The following is a 15,644-nucleotide window of genomic DNA, read 5'->3' on the forward strand; positions in this document are numbered from 1 at the left end:
CAGACTCACTCTGTAGAATAGGCTGGCCTCAAACTCACGGAGATCCACCTGCCTCTGCCCCCGAGCACTGGGATTATAGGTGTGGCTCCACCACCCTGCTGGGTTTTTGTCTGGTGTTTGTTTTGTTTTGTTTTACAAGAGAGAGATAACAAGAAGTTGGATGGGTGAGGGATGGGGAAATCTAGGAGGAGATGGGAATGAAAACGATAAAAATATACTGTTATTGGTAAAAATAAAAAGTTTTCAAAACATAAATTCAATTTTCTAAAAGGAAAAAGACCACATAATTACTGTTGGCCAACTCTATGCCCTGGCATAAAGATTGAAGTGAACTTAAATTTATGGCTTCACATCATTCAGGGACCCACAGTCTATGGCCCACCATCTATCTGTTCTTAGAAGATTAATCTTTTCAGCTTCTCATAGCTAAAAGGCACCTAAAGAAAAGCATTCAGAGACCTTTGAAAATACTGTGAAACTCAAAATGTTGGGTCCAAAATAAAGTTTCATTGGACTGCCTCTTAATCTGTTTGTTCACGTGTTCCCAGTGGCTTTTGTCCAGCTCCGCCACAGTGGGAGTTGTGTGAAGGATGTGTCGTCTGTCCACAAAGCCTAGAACTCCAGCTGCATGTTAACGGGAGAACATTGCAGACAGACTGGAGTTTACACTACCTCCATTCACTCCAGTCTAAATGAGCGCTTGTTCATCAGATCCTTGCAGCTTAAGTTTTTCCTTCTTATGGGGCAGACAAAACCTACTAAACCTAGATCAGATAATCACTAAAGATAGAAGAGAGTTTGTTTTCATATTTTTGTATTTTATTTATGTTGCAAGAATGGCACATTCCTGAATAATGCAGACTTCATTAATACAGTTAAACACGGAAGTTCTGACCCTAAATAAGCCTGAATATACAATATCAGCCTGCCGTTGTTCCTAGAGTTCTAGAAGAATGTGAAACCATGTCCCCTTGCGATCTCACGCTTAAGCCCTTTAGTCCTGGGGACTGCCCTTTCTCACCATGAAGTCTTGGCTGGCCTAGAACTTGCTCTCCAGACACAGCTTCTGCCTGCCAGTGCTGAGATTCCAGACATGCCCTACCATACCTGTCTTCTGTGGTGTGCGTATGCTTCTTGTTTCGTCATGGGAAGGCATAAGTTTTGAGATTTGTTCAGCTATGGACAATTTTCACCATTACTTTATACACTTGAGTGTGGTAGGAAGCTTGGGGAAATGACACTGCTTTCTTTTCGGAAGTCAACAGTAAACATAGAAATAATATCTACATAATGTTCCTAACGCTGCTGAGGTTGACATTATGTTATTACATCATGCCGGGTACAATTGCTTTAGGCTTCAAATTCAACAATAGATAAGATAGTGTGATCCGGGAATTCATGGAGTCCCTCTACCAGGGCTGGACCAGTTGCTACTGATTGGGACTCTAGTAGGCTTATTGAAAAGAGTAACTTCATTGATAGGAATTTGTCTCCTCATCTTATTGTGCTTCCTGACATGAGACTTCCTTTGGTTAGGTGACTTCCTCCTTTGGATGACTTGTCACTGTCACAGGTGAAGAATTTGCAACGAGTTTCACTTCAAATAGAGCCATCATATGGATAGTCCTCTTTATTCCTTCCAGATATGTCCAGCTGAGATTTAGGAACCAGAGTGTCCCCTTCTTCGTTAAGTTCAACCAAGTGTTGCTGCAAAATTTGGGGTGACATGAGTCAAGTCATTTCTAAAAACAAAACAAAATGCTTAATTCATTTACCCCATCTCGAGTCGCTGACAATAATGATTGTCTTCAAAGCAGCTGTACCCACTGGCCCTCCCAGAGTAAATGAGGAGCTTCCCTTCTGTGAGCCCCCAGGTGGTCCATTAGAGACAGTAACCCTGTAGAACTGGGCTCTGAGAAGCACTTCTTAGCCCCCTAACCATTGCCTCCACACAATGATCCAGACCCATTCATCCCTAGAGTGTAAGGCCTGTATCTAGCACCCTTCACGAATCATTTGAAGGTCATGATAGTCTCTGCTGTGCACTCTGGCACATCCGTGGGACTTGACAGGCAAGAGTTCAAAGTCCATTGGTAGGCCAATATCCCTTTACCTAAAATATCAATGCCTGTTAAATCCCAGGTCATCTGAGGAATCAGACTTTAGGCTGATATGAATGCTTTCAGGTGACAGGCTTGAGTAGGGAGGAATATATACATAAAGGTGGTACAACAGAAGGAAAGAACACTTTCCAGGCTCGAGCATTGAGGGACTGGAAAAGGTACATAGTGAATGCCTGAGAGATGCAAAACTGCTTCCTTCTTGAATCATAATATACATCTTTTTCCCTATTTAAAAATACACATAAGCCAGGCAGTGGTGGCACAAGCTTTTAATCCCAGCACTCAAGAGGCAGACAGGTGAATCTCTAAATTCAAGATGAGCCTAGTCTGTAGAGCAAGTTCCAAGACAGCCAGGGATACACAGAGAAACCCTGTTTCGGAAAAAGCAAAACAAACCCCTACACATTTTCTACCTTTAGAATCTCAGACTGTGACTTTCTTTCCTGTGTTCTGCCTCTCCATCTGTGGCAGAGAGCCTCACCCTGGGGATTCCTCTCCTTCCTCCTAGACTGTCGAAAGAAAGTGCTTTTACAATGATGCTTCCACATAGACAGTGATGATGCTAACCAGCAGAGCTGGGAAAATACAGCAATTCAGACCATTTCATTTGCTGCTCTTAACGGAGGACCCACATTTGGTTCCCAGGCTCACAACCACCTAGAACTTCAGTCAAGTGACCCAATGCTTTATTCCCGCCTCTACAGACACTTGCACACGTGTGGTACACTAAATCACAAAAGCACCCATACACACATACATAAGCTTTACAAACAATTCTAAGCAACAAAAGATCACTACGTAACTTGGTTTTTTGCTGTAGAATGAATGTTGTGTGGCCTTAGGAACAGAGAGTTTGAAAGAGCCAGGGGTTGTGGGGGATCAGCCCTTAGTCCCTGTTTTGAGTAGGGAGGGGCCAGTTAGGGCTTCAGAATCAAGTTGTGCTTACAAACAAGAACCATCTGTTGAAGAGAGCTATTGTCCATCTTATTTGAAAGGAACCCGGGCCTCCTGGTACTACTTAGCCACATCCCTCACAATCAGCCACACAGACTAAAAGGAGTGTAATTATATTCGAGGAGCCGTGGCCATTTTTTTCCTTCTTGAAGTCTTCTTGCTGTCCGTGTCTATCACTATGGCCACCAGCCGCGGCCCACTTGTGCATCTGAGTCCAGCTTCACCACCTTTGGGAAAGAGTGCATTTTTTGTGTCCTCAACTTTATCTTCTCAGAGCATGTGGTGACACTCTTCAGGGTAATTTGTTCAGGCCTGGGACCTTGGGTGGAGTTGGGAAGAGTCATCTTGCCATCTTTCGAGTATGCCATGTTGGGCAATCAGATGCAGGTGAGCCAGCAGCTTGGGTAGAACAATGATTGTGTTCTATATCCGGAACCAACATGCTGAGCTCACCTGAATTATATTTTCCCATGGGGTTAAGTGCCCATCCCAAGAGAAAGAAATGTTTAACTGACCACTTTGCGGGGGATGTTGTTGTTTTAGAGTTTGCTATTGGAATCTGAAGGTTCTATAGATGTTTCCATTTTATTTTTTACATTTTTTAGGTTTCTTTGTAAACCATAGATTTAAGGTTTATTTTTAGACCTAATAACATTGGGTTTTGCCTCTAAGTTGTTGTTACCCTGATAATAATTTTCCTGCCTTTGCTTGAGAGACTTTGTACCTTCATTTCTCTGAAAATTATGTTTGTTGATCATAAGTGGAGGTACTAGAGATTTTAAAAATTAAAACAGAAGAATTAAAGTTGAAGAGTGGGAAAATTAGAGAAATGGCTGCCAAAGGGCAAAGGAGTCTTCTACTAAAATGTCCTAACATATCAGGAGTCAGAATCATAAATGATAATCCATAACTCCCCCTCTTCGCTCAAAATACAACTCTTAACAATGATCTTGGTTAAACGCTTACTCGAGTCAGACAAGAGACATTCTATCTGCTTGTCTCCGTCATGGTGAGGCAGTTTGGACGTGTGGTCGGGAGACCATGCTATCTGTTTGTCTCAGTCACTGTGAGGCAGTTTGGATATGTGGTCGGCAGACCTGGTCCTTGGTTCTTCTGTGCTTTAAGTGAAGCTCCAAACAGCTCAGGGCACTGTTGTGGGCTCCAGCCGGAGGCGTGGGAGCATCATGCCTTTGCCGCTCCTCTGTCCACAGAGCATCTCTGTGTTCCACACGGTGGTTAGTAATTCATTTTTATAATAAAATAAAATGGGTAAGGTATTCTTTCCTTTGGTGAATCCATAATTAATTTTCCAAGCATGAGGAAAACGTGTAGTTTTAATAATCTGCTAGCATACTGAAATATTTAGTTATACTGGAATAGGCACAGTAGGGGTAAATTCAACTATCCAATAATATAATATATGTAGACTGCCATGGCAGGTCCTGAAAACCCTAAAGTAGTGGGATTTCTGGCAGAGCATATACACTGGTACTAACATCATCCACTCATAGCCAGATGTGGTGACATGCACCTATAACCCCAGCTATTTGAGAGGTTGAAGGAATATTGTGGGTTACAAGTCAGTCTGGGCTTCATAGTAAGTTCCAGGCCAGCATGATTTACACTGTTATAAAAAATTAATCAACAATAAAGCAAAAAGTCTTCTCTGAAACCTCCCAGCTCTTCACACATCGATGCGCATGCAATGGTTTCCTCTGAATGGTCACCATTCGATCCTCCTTCATCAATCAGCTGGGCCTAGAAACAAAGACACCATCTGCATTATCTTGCTGAAGAGTGTGGGGAGATAGGGAAAATCAGAACTAGTGACCAAGCTTGGAGAAGCATTTCCTTTAGACTAATAAAAAGGAAGTTCCATCTTTTGAAAGCTGGAATTGGGTTGTCCTTAGTTTATAGACGTCCCACATCAGTGGTTGTGACCAGAGGGATAAATGATTGCATTTTCTGTGGTCCAGAGACCTGAAAGCAAATGTCTAGTGGAGCTCAGCAAGGACATATGATGAGCCATCCTTCCCTTCCCAGGGCCACCATGTTGCCATGCTCTGACAACTGTCCGGGACACTTTGCTATTTCTGCTGGGCCCAATCAGAGCTGGTGCTGTTGCGCCTGTCTAGATGACCAGCGGAATCCGAGTGTTCGGCAGGATCTCAGGGCCGGCTCACAGCTCTTAGTCACGCGCCTTGCATTGTTCGTGGCAGAATGGAAGCGTTGGGGAGCTCCTAGTCACTTAGGGGATCATCTCCTACTTCCCCCTTTTTTTCTAGATTAAAACATCTGTGGAAACACTTAAAAGTCGCCACATCTTCGCATTTTTAGTTCATATCTTGGTTTTGTGGGTGTTTGGTAAACCATCGTAGGTACTCCCTAGCTCCCATGCACCTTGAGAAAAGCCAGTAAGGGTCCTCCTGTCCCAGGAATTTATTAGAGTTCCTTCTGTTAAGCTATGTCTTAAGATCTCTTAAGATCGGGTGTTCTGGAGCTTAGATCCCCTAGCAAGCAGAAAATTCTGGGTTCAATGTCCCCTAAAGGAAACAGTTTTAAAAGAATTCTCTTAATCTGTTCGAGTTATTGGAATTCCCTCGAGTTGATTTTTTTTATTACTTCTGACTCTGCAACACTCTGATCCAGTGGAGGGAGGGAAGGAGGGAGGGGGAGGGAGAGAGGGAGGGAGGGAGGGAGGGAGGGAGGGAAGAGAGAGAGAGAGAGAGAGAGAGAGAGAGAGAGAGAGAGAGAGAGAGAGAGAGAGAGAGAGAGAGAGAGCGCACAGGTGTGTAGATGCATTTATGATGTGAATTTACATGGAGGCCAGAGGACAACCTCAGCTGTCCTTTCTCAGTGGATGTCCATCTTGTTTGTTACTGTTGATTTGGTGGGGGGGTGTTTGTTTGTTTGTTTGTTTGAAACAAGGTCTCTCTTGGTGGTCTAGAGACTAGGCCAGCTGGCCAGCAGGCCTCAGGGATGTGGCTGTCTCTCCTCCTTCAGTGCCAGCTTTGCAGGCATGCAGCAGCACACCGGCTTTTTATGTGAGTTCTGCAGCTGGACCTCCGGTCTTCATGCGTGTGCGGCAGGCAAGCACTGTACCAACCGAGTTCTCGCCCAGCATGTCAACTGTTTAATAATGGTCATAAAGTTGTCTTTTCCACTTCTGTAGCCATTTATGGTTGCTAAGGAATTTTTATATACAGCAGCAGAACAATTCTTTATGTAGACACTTTATAGAACACTATAAACACAAGAGCCCAGCGTTTAGATGGCATGCTCAAAGTCACATAATTGGGGAAATGTTGCACCCAGGGATCTTTACTGCAGTTCCGATGTTTCTCTCAGGCAGGTTTACAAATCTCAGGGTATCCTCGGAAGTTCTGTTAACCCATGAGGATACTGAACTAAAGCAGTGACCCAACCTAAAAAGATCTCATGTTTCTCTCAGAAAGATGGGTAATGTTTTAAAATTGAGGAGACCATAAACAGGGGTCCCTTGACATTCTGGAATTCATAGGCACTTCTCTGTTTCAAATTTCCAGTGCATCAAGAGAGGGCATGATTAGCTGTTCCAGATGTGGCTGAAAGCTCAGGCCATGTCAGAAGGCATTTGGAATCAGAGGCTTTTCGGGAAGGGTGATGGGACAAGTCTAGCATCCCAGGTAGCTCTGTGGATAACCTCGGCACTAGTTTAGAAACAACAAGGTGAAGGAGTTGAGGTTTTACTTGTTTTCTTCTGACAGATCAGCAAGTCACCTGACCATGCTCCCGTATCTCACACACTGGATGTCTATGTGGTGGTTTAGAGATGCCATTGTCCACACAAATAAACGTAAAAGAAACGACTCAGCTCTGAGTGCTTGCTTCACCAGCATTAGGAGGAGAGCTTGGATCCTCTGCACCCTCATTAGGGGAAAAAAAAACAGGGCCAGGTGGTGTTGGCACACTCCTTTAGTCCCAGCACTTGAGAAGCAAAGGCAGGCGGATCTCTATGATTTTGAAGCCAGCCTGTCTACAGAGCAAGTTCTAAGCCTAGCTCTGGGAAGGCAGAGATGGGGGCACAGAGCCAGGAGCCTATTGGCTAGCCAGGGTAGATAAATTAGTTCAGTAATAAACCTTGTCTTAAGAATAAATAAATAAGATGAAGCATTGAAGACACCCGTGTCAGTCTTTGGCCTCTAAAAAAAAAAAAAATAACAGCTATTTCATTGAAGGTACTCATATGATGAGATCCAGGGCTATCCTGGTCAGCAGAGGGGAAAGCATAAACGTGTATTATAATCAGTCTCGGTGCATTTGCAGAGTAATTAACTAATTGAGTCTGTATCACCTTAGACAGAAGAGAATGTTCCCTGAGGACCTGAGATGCTGGACAAATCCATTATCCTGAAGGATTAGAGAGGACAAGGAAAGTGGCAGGAAGCTAGATGCCCCAAGGATGGACTTTCCGTCTTAATTTCTTTTCTTTTTCAGTCCATTGCAAGGTCTCAACTATGAATGAATGCATTTGAATTAGGATCGACTGAGTGAATGGGCCATCTGGCTGAGTATGTTAGGTTGCCATAGTAGCAGGTTTTGGAAAGAGTCTTGAGAGAGGTCATGTGCCTTGCAATTCAAGGGGTGGTCCCTAGACCAACACCAGCGCCCCCTGGAAGCTCTTAAAAGGCGGGGAGAATGCTAGGCTCCCACCCTGCCCATTGCTACTGAGTCACAATCTGCAGTTTTTCAAGAGTGTGTATTTTAACAAGATTGCCAGGCAAATCACAGTCTGAGAAACACTCCCTTAGCTGAAATTGAGACGCAAGATGCTCACTTTCAGAGTGAAGAACACAACGCTCACTCTCTGCACACTAGTCGAGACAATAGCAGCGATGAGTCTTTCCCATTAGTGTGCCGTTCTCCCTGTCCTTAGCAGCGTGCTCGCAGCCCTGGCTTATGACCGTTAAGTGTTTGTTGCCTAACTCATCTGCGTGGCTGCTGGCACTGTGCACATCTCCTTCATCCAGCACAGCGCCTGGCATCTGACAGGTAAGCGTGTTGGTAACAAAACCCCCAGCTGCCCAGACCAACAAGCATGGGCTTGGGCTCCGTCCTGCCACAGCCTCAATCCACGCACCTATGAGGCATGGAGAAGCATGCCTCTCCTGGGGTTTGGAAGGGAAAGAACTGATCCGTGTGCTAACACAGCACCTGGTGCACACTGGCTGTTCGTGAGTGGCACTGATTCATACGTGCTCAGTGACTGCTGAACAAATATAATTTAAAAAAAGGAACCTCATATAAAAACTTTAAAGCTGAGAAGCTTGTGTCCTGCTACCATATATAAGTCTGAGTTTTAAATTATATTGTAAAAAGGCAAAGGCAAACAGGGTCAGAATGAATTTGCAGGAAACGTGTGTGGTTAGGAATCAAAAAGCCAGTATTTGCCCAGCTGCGCCCATGTCAGCTGCTACCTCGCTGCGCCTTGGTTTCTCCACCTGAAGAGTGAAATCCCTTAAGTCATCTTTATTTCAGAGAGCTATAATGGAAGCTTCCTGCAGATCGCAATGTAGGAAGTCATACCTTATTCACACTTAAGCCGCTACCTACTTTTTAACGCAATGCCAAGCTCATAGGAGATGGTCACAGGGCAGGAGTGTCCGGTGGGATTCCAGCGTGTGCTCTCTGTGGGGATGAAAACCTCACCCCCAAGCACAGTATCCTTTAGCACAGTATCCTGGGGTGCAGGGGAAACGTCTAGAGGACAAGGGTCTAGAAGGGCTTCTTGCAGGTGGGGCAGGGTGGGTAAGAGAGGAAATGGTGGGGAAAGGTGAGGGGACACTGGGACAGTTTTGTGTCTGCTAGTCAGAGCCCAGGTGTGTTCTCACAGCAACGTTATAAAGGAGAGAGAAAAAAAAAAACCCTACCCAAAAGCAGCCACAGGAACCTCCAAAGGAGGGAGCAGATAAGTTATGATTTGAGAACTGACGGGTATATATGGAAAAGTTGCAGTTGTGGTAGTACTTGCCTATAATCTCAGCATTCAGAAGACAGAGGCAGGAGGATCACAAGATTGATGGCAACCTAGCCTATATAGCACCTTACAAGCCGACATGGGCTGCACAGCAAGACCCCACCTCACAAAAGAAAAAGAAATTGGGGCACGAGAGTAGTGGCTCAATGGCTATTTGCTGCCCTTGTAGAGGACCCGTGTTCAGTTTCTGGCACACACATGGTAGTCACAGCACCCCTAAATCCAGTTCAAGAGGGTCCAGTGCTTGCTTCTGACCTCTACAGGCAAAGCCATGCATGGTATGTGTGTGTGTATATATATATGCAGACAAAGCACTCATGCATAAAAATACAAAAGAAAAATTGTAAAACAAAAAAAAAATATAATGGAAGGAAGCTCTTGAAAAACTTCAAGGAGGCCGGTAAGATATTCAGTCAATAAAGTGTTGCTAAGCAAACATAAGGACTTGAGTTCAATCCCAGAAACTACATAAGAAATCCAAGAATGGTAGTGTGCAGGCCTTTTGTTTTGTTTTTGTTTTTCAAGTCAGGGGTTTTCTGTGTAGCCTGGCTGTCTCTCCGTAGACCAGGCTGGCCTTGAACGCAGAGATCTACCTGCCTCTGCCTCCTGAGTGCTGGATTAAAGGTGTGGGCCACCACCTTTCAGGTTTTTTTTTTTTCTGGAAGTCAGTAGTAACTCTTAATGCCTTGAAACTAATTGGAAGGGTTGATGTTTTTATTTTTACATTTTCATACATCGCTGTACTAATTTCCACAGCACCGTATTAATAAAAGCATTTCATAAGATGTGCAGTGTGTGATGAGGATGTTCTCATGATTCCTGCTTTGCCTCTGTGAGCCCTCCTTTCCGCTCTTCGTTTCCCATGATGTTCCACCAGACAGCTTCACTTCTATACCTTTCATTGATTTTTTTCTTGTGTATGGGATTTTTATTTTTTATTAAATTTATTTATGGATTTTTTAAATCCTGGTATTGGGAGGCAGAGTCAGGAGAATTCCTGGGGTTCGTTGATAGGCTATCTTAGCCGACGCAGTGAAGTCCAGGCTAAAAGGAGACCCCATCTTAAGAAATAAAAGAGATGGTTCTGGAGGCATGACAGTATTTCACGTTGACCTCTAGGTTCCATATACATGTGAACAATACATACACATGTGCCCACAGGTGAGCATATACACACAGGCAAATATTTTCACACTGGACGCTTTGGTTGGACTTCCTCCGTAAAACCCCTTCTCCCTCAGTGTGACTGGAGCTTCACCTCTGGCACATCCTAGACTATTTCCTAGTTAGATGGAGTTCAGGACGTCTTCCACTCAAGGAATCGAGTTACCAATACAACTCCCAAACTTTCGGCAGTATCTTCCTCTACGAGGAAAAGTCCACAGGAGAGGCACCAAGAGCAACCCCGGGGCTCTTCACAGAGGCTTAGGCAGGAAACTCGCGTCCAGAGGCTATGCCAACATATCCACAGTTCCATTCACTAACACATTTTACACACTTTGTTGAAAATAGTAAGAAAAAAAATGAGAGTTTTACAAGATTTTCCCAAAGCACGATGCAAATGGTGAAGGCCATTCGTGTTTTAAGGGAGATTATGGCGCCCCAAACACCAGTGTCCTGACGTCTGTTGACCTGACAGAGCCTGTGGACTGTTACCCTGTAGCACCTTTAGCATGCTGCCCTCCTAGTGGGCCAAGAGAACAGCAGACAACAAAGACGGGACACATGGAAAACATGTCTTTAGTTCCAGCCGTGTCCCAAACACTGTATTATAAGCTGTGATATCAGACATGAAGCTGAAGCTCTCAGGGCAGCTTTCCTGCTTTGCTATGTTTTGGTATCAATCACACACAGAATAAGGGCTGTTTTATACCTACCATGTTTCCAATGTCAGATGATTAAAAATAGATCAAAGATTTAGTTTCAATGGTGCAATTATAGAAAGCATTTTGTGGGGTTACAGTGCAGGCAACATTTCTCATGGATGCAGTTTGCCAGGTCTTTTTAGAGAATTTTACATTTTGTGGGGTTACAGTGCATGCAATGTTTCTCATGGATGCAGTCTTCCTGGTCCTTTTTAAAAGAATTTTTCTTTCATGGCATCGCTCTCTAAAAAATAAATTCTAAAATAGAAAGGGCAATCTTAAAAAATTATTTTCGTCCTGGTTCACGTGGGAAGCAACAGATGGATCAATGCAGATTCTAGGAAGAGCATTATGCTGTGCTTGAAGGAAAAGAAGCCAAATATGTAGCTATCATTTGGGATTGTCCTTTCAGTGTATGGAAACCAAATCATGCAACCCTGAGAAGTTTATACTGCCATTACCACCCTCAGTATATACCGCCCAAATCCCTTTATCATAGAGTAATTTTTTTAAAGTCCTTAAATACATAGCACGGATCATTTGGTAATTTGTCTTTCTTAAGGAGAATGAGTCATACCAGACTTAATATCCAAGATCCTGTGGAACCTGACCTCCATTGCCAGCGCATACCCTCCCCCACCGGTGTTTGGTTTCTCTGGTGCGTGCTGAGCCCTGTGATTCCCGGCAGTGAGCCCCTGGCGGCTCCAGGCTTCCCCTGGAGAGGCCACAATCCCAGCCCAAGACCACTAATTGATGTGGTGCTTGCTGGAAGTTGGTATCAAGCAAGATCGGTCTCAAGATTAATAGCATGTGCCTCTCTGCTAATGTTTGTAAGATGTCCTGTTCCTAGAAAGCTGTGGACCTCCCGCATGATAGACTCCAATCTACAGCTGGAGCCGTTCAGCATCTCAGGGTGCAGTAGGGAGTTTAGAAGTTGGATACAGTTCGTTCTGAAGACCTGGGACAGCCAAGTCAAACCCTGAGTGGAAACCCAGGCTCAGGCCCCAGCTATGCCACCTTCTTGACAAAACCAGGAGCAGCTGGGGAGGCCTGATGCTGTCTCTAAGACGGGAATGGTTTGACCTTGTGTAGATTGGAAGCTATATTGCCTAGCTACAAAGCAATAAAAGAACAATAAATTAGCCAATGGCGTGCATGATTAGAAATACTTTTACATCCACGTTTCTATACTGATGTATCTTTTATGTTCCTGAGGTTTTATGGCCAGGCATAAAGACAGCAGTAATTTGGGCTCAGGGGAGGGAAAATCTTTCTAAGTAAAACAGATATTCTGCTGGCATATCTTGGATATGAGATGCTAGAATTCTGAGTCTGTTGAAAAAAGGATTAGAAACTTCTAGAGGGTATACTTCTATGAAAGTAGAGAATGTGCTTGGTTCAATCCTGCTCATTTCTCAAGAGTTCCCTGGTGCTCAGTATCACAGAAGACTGAAAGTCTGTGTGATTTGATAAAATGAGAGTCACGTTGTGTCCAGTTTAGAAACACACCATCTGCCTTGTCTACAAAATCCTACAGAAAATAAAATTCTATTCCTATACAGCTAGATGTATAATCCAGAGGAATTCCTGCTTGGTGTGGACGTCAGAAAATTTAGATCCATTAAGTTGCATGAAGTATCAAGCTGATGCGTAGAACTCACTGGTAGCTCTCACTGTGTGTATTTGTATCAGTGTTTCAACTTTCGATTAAGAATCGCACAGATGGGAGGCTAGAGAGCTGGCTCAGAGGTTAAGAACACTTGTTGCACTCGTAGAGGACATAAGTCAGGTTCCCAGCATCCTCCTGGTGGCCCACTACTCTCTAAACTCCAGTTCCGGGAGATCCAATGTCTTTCTCTGATCTTCATGGGAACTGGATGGTCGTGTGTTGCACAGACACACACCTAGGCAAAAACACCCAAACACATAAAAAGAAAATAATAAAATAAAGAGTTAGAAAGGTAAGTGTAGGCGGGAGTGGGATTACACCAGAGAAAATGTTAAATTATTCTATCAAGGAAGTGCTGGGAAGGTTCATCTGGGCTGCTTTTATGAAAAGCTGGGCCTTTTATGCTGAGTCTCACAAATGCCAGACAAGCGATCCGGTCTGACTCCCTGCCCTCATGTCGTATGTTATTGCCAGCCTTCATTGCAGCCAGCTTATTATTCTCATACTTAAGTCTTTTCATTTAATCTTCAGCTACTTGCTGCCCAGGGGCATCGAGTATGATTTCTCGTGCTTCGTCTGCTGTCTGCTCTCCTTCCTCAGTTAAGTGTTCCTTCTTACTTTTTGACCACTTCTGATTGTTTTTTCTTGCTGTTGACATATAGACAAAATGTCTCTCCTAGTTCATACTTTGCATTTATATCTACTTTACATGAGCAAAAGTTTTGTTTGTTTTTTTTAAAAAAAAAAAAAAGATCAATTTATCCATTTTCTTTTGGACTATAAATTTGACATCAAGACTAAGAATCTTGGCAAGGCCCTGGATCCTGGATCTCCTGTTTGCTTATGACCCCTTTTTCCAGCTCTTTCTAAGATATATCAAAGGGCTAGCTTTTTAAAAAAGATTTATTTGTATCATATGTGTATAATATGTGTTTTCCCTGCATGTGTGTATGTGCTGTGTGTCTGCAGAGACCAGAAGAGGGCGCTGGATCTCCTAGCATTACCATGTGGCTGCTTGGAACTGAACTTGGGTCCTCAGCAAAAGCAGCCAATGCTCTTAACCACTGGTCATCTCTCCAACCCCAAAGGACTGGCTTTTAGGGTTCAAGACCTGAGTAGTAGAGAGAGCAGATGGTAAATAAAGTCTGTAAGGTATAGTCCCTGCTAGCTACATGTCTGACTGATTGCCCCATTCTGAGTCTCCGTTTTTGTTTATAATAAGATGGCTTTATCTAATAAAATTAAATTAGAAAAAAATCTGTGTACTGTCTAGCACATACAGGGTTCCATAGATGATCTCACGATTCTTCAAGCTGATCTGTCACAGCTGCTAAGCAATTAACAACTGGCTGTTTTGAATAAACAGAGCAAGGTCACTTGTGTACAGATGAGACAGAATCTTCTAAAGGCTAGTAGTCTGGTTTGTAGACACACTTGTGCTCCCACCTCTGAGCTTGGTAGCTGGCCTCTTGTTTGGTAACTTAGCTACTGGGGACTAGTTGAATAAAGAAGAAAAGTGAAAGTTTTTTATTCTGATTCAGTTAAGATTTTTGAAAAATTGGAAGACTTTAGAATGAGAGTCAATATTGGTAAGAGCTGACTTTTTTAATCTGAATTTTAGTTTACTAAACTAGTATTAAAGAAACATGAAATACTACCATAGGAGTAAATTCTGTTATAAAACAAAAAACAAATAAGGATATTCATTCTATCTGTTCAATATAAAATTTTATATATATAGTGAGTTTACCTGAATTCTATTCTTGAAATCATTAATGTGAAATATTCAAACTTTGAAATAAGTAAGAAAATATAAGTTTTCATCTGAACTTTGAACACTATACGTGAGTTTCTCTTAACTGAAATGCTTGGTCCCAGATATGAGATTTCAATTGTTTTGACATTTTTTTAATATTTGCATATACATAATGAGTTCTCTTGAGGATGGGACCTAAGTCTAAGCTTCATATACACCTTGGGCATGTAATCCCAAGGCCATTTTATATAATATTTTAAATGGTCGTCTGATGTGGGATTCCCCTCTGTATGCTGTGAATACCATTGGTTAGTAAAGAAACTGATTTGGGCCTATAGCAGGGCAAAACAGAGCTAGGCAGGGAAAACTAAACTGAATGCTGGGAGAAAGAAGGCAGAGTCAGTGAGAAGCCATGGAGCTGCCTCCAGAGACAGACATGCTGGAACCTTGCTGGCAGGCCACGAGCCTCATGGTAAAATATAAAATAGCATAAATGGGTTAATTTAAGAGATAAGAGTGAGCTAGAAATATCTACATAAGCTAATAGGCAAGCAGTGTTGTAATTAGTACAGTTTCTGTGTGATTATTTCAGGGCTGAGCAGCCGGAAACAAACAAGCAGCCTCATACAACAGTTGTCAACATGAAAATGCTCAAGGATGTTTAGATTTTGGAGACTTTGGGATTTCTGACCCCTAGACTGGGGGATGTGCCCTTGTGTAACCTTAACAATTCAGCTGTCACCAAGTTTTTATTCATTCAACATTTGCATTCTTTTCTTCTTCACTACCCTTACATAAACTGTAAAAATTTCCCCACTCCCCCTTTTAAAATTCAACAGTAGCACCTTCAGATCTCGTCCCAGATGAATCTCACCGTGTTAGATTTGCTGTAGGTGTGTTATTTTGTGCATGGCTGGTTCTAAATAAGGACCAAAAGCAGAGCCAGGCAGTGATGGTGCACGCATTTGTTCCCAGCACTTGAGAGGCAGGTAGATCTCTTGAGTTCAAGGCCAGCCTGGTCTACAGAGTGAGTTCCAAGACAGCCAGGCCTAAACAGAGAAATCCTGTCTCGGGGCCAGGGGAGGAGAGAGGGACCAAAATCATTCCTGAGTTGGTAATAGACAGAAAACATAGCAGATGAATCTTCAGGGAGAGAATTCAGGTGGAAGGTGGGAAGGGTCGTCTCTCACTTGTTGCTGAGGAAGATGGAAAAGATGGGTAAGACGTGCACACATGCATGGCAGGTCACTTGGCAGTATCT

General features: G+C 43.3%; 1 protein-coding gene across 1 annotated transcript in view; it reads left to right on the forward strand.

The window, feature by feature from the left end:
• The window catches only part of Mapre2 (microtubule associated protein RP/EB family member 2), a 139,074-nt gene that overhangs the window by 4,947 nt on the left and 118,483 nt on the right, over positions 1-15,644 (forward strand). The window lies entirely within an intron of this gene.

Source organism: Arvicola amphibius, chromosome 5, assembly GCF_903992535.2.
Source record: "Arvicola amphibius chromosome 5, mArvAmp1.2, whole genome shotgun sequence".
In the NCBI taxonomy this organism is placed as follows: domain Eukaryota; kingdom Metazoa; phylum Chordata; class Mammalia; order Rodentia; family Cricetidae; genus Arvicola; species Arvicola amphibius.